Raw genomic sequence first — 1897 nt, forward strand, 5'->3', positions numbered from 1 at the left:
TGAATGGCTGGAGAAGCCGCAGAGTGGAGACATCCACCATTCGCCCTTTCCTTCCCCGACTCCTCCCACATTCCTCCCCCTTTTGCCTGTGCCCCTATCCCGATTTGTTCCCCTGTTTGTCTGTCTCATGCTCCACCCCATGTTCTGCCCTTTCCCCGCATGAACTGATAAAAAATCCCATGCACGCCTCAATAAAGCATTCCATCTGCACCCCTACCTTGTGTCCGAATCCATCCGTGCTGTGTCACGGCCCCATGCCCCCTCGGACCGTGGCAGCTATTTATGTTCCTAGCAAAGATACATGAAGATAACAGGATGATGAGACTAGAATGGGAACAAAAGACAGAGTGTAGAAAGGTGAGGGTGAAAGAGAGTAAGAGCAGACAGCAAGGGGGGACACTGAAGTCATCATGGCCAGTCTTCACGAATGAAGATTTGGGAAAGGTCATTACCCTTCGAGCCTGCGCAGTGGATTTTTTAGGTGAGACACAGTGTGCGCTGAACTGAGCCCACCCTCTAATCCTAAGGTTCATCTGCCGGGGCTGAGTGAGCTCGGATGGTGGCAGTGAGGTCCTCAGGACGTAGGTTTGTTTAGAGTGACCTTCTCTTAGATGGATGGCCTTACAGGGCTGACGAGCTCCATCTGCCCGGAGGAGTTCCCTGACCGGGAATCGAACCCGGGCCACGGCAGTGAGAGTGCCGCATCCTAACCACTAGACCACCAGGGGTCTTCAGACACTGAAGTAAAGGTAAAATAAAAGGGAGACTGAATTTAGTACATTCGTATTTAGTACAGTCAAATAATCTCAAAAGGAATAATTATTAATGAGGGAGAGCTTGCCAGATGGAAACTGGAGACTAGAACAATAAAGATTGCTTGGCCAGGGCCAAAGGGAGGTGAGCAGTATCATTACTGAGAGAATATTCACTGAAGTTAGCTGGTAAGTGTGATTTATAATACTGTCACCTGCACTCATGCCTTCTTAGACCTACTAGAGGTCCTAGAATTCCCTATGTCATTTCTCCAGTGCAAATCTTGAAATTTATGTAAACTGGTAAAATAGTGCATCTCTCCTTGGAGCTTGCTAGTATATGCAAATGTCAGCTTCATGTTGGTTAAAATCTCCAAAATTATCATGTCCCCCTTTATTTTCCCTCTTCCAGTAGATTTTTGGTAAGAGTAAATGTGCATTTTTAGTAACCAAGAAGAAATTTTTTCAGATCATGGAATATTATATTATACCGGGAGAAAGAAGTCCAGTCTTTAATTTTCACCAGCTCACAAGGTATGAGCATATACAAGCATGTGCAAGAGAATTCAGAGAGGTGATAACAGGGTGCTGTATTAGTAAGAAGTGATCAGGTGAAGATGCATATACAGTCAAATCTTTGACTTCACTTAATACTGAACTGACAGCAAATATGTATCATTAGAGTCCGAGTTATATTTTTGTTAACTAGATATAAAACTACTTTTTCCTCACAGAGATATCAGGGTACATTTAATTTAAATGGCAGCACGTGCAAATAAAATTCAGACAGCCAATACATAGAATAGAAAAAAAAAATTAACGCCTTGTAATGTACAGATACCTTGGTTTTGTAGTTTCAATAGAATATTCTTGAAAGATCATGAAATAAGATGATCATGGTGTGCTAATAACAGAAAATCTCTAGCCATATAAAGCTCTAATTTCCCAAATAACTTTTTAGAACCTGAAAATCTGTACAGTTTATGGAGCTTTAAATTTCCTGTAAATGAAACAATACGATTGAAACATGTATGTTGACATGTAAGAGCTGGAAGTTTCCTTTCCCTAACTGCCTCACATAAGCAGATCAAAAAGCATGACATTTTCAGCAGTACTGGAAAATGAGTAAGACTTGAGAATAAATA

At 41.9% G+C, this 1897-nt stretch overlaps 1 non-coding gene across 1 annotated transcript; it reads right to left on the reverse strand.

Annotated features, from left to right (window-relative positions):
• Positions 1-656: 656 nt before the first annotated feature.
• On the reverse strand, positions 657-728 carry TRNAE-CUC (transfer RNA glutamic acid (anticodon CUC)). The gene has a single exon. It is a non-coding gene; the product is annotated as a tRNA-Glu (tRNA).
• Positions 729-1897: the final 1169 nt, after the last annotated feature.

The sequence above is a fragment of the Pseudopipra pipra genome, chromosome 3, assembly GCF_036250125.1.
Source record: "Pseudopipra pipra isolate bDixPip1 chromosome 3, bDixPip1.hap1, whole genome shotgun sequence".
Classification (NCBI taxonomy): domain Eukaryota; kingdom Metazoa; phylum Chordata; class Aves; order Passeriformes; family Pipridae; genus Pseudopipra; species Pseudopipra pipra.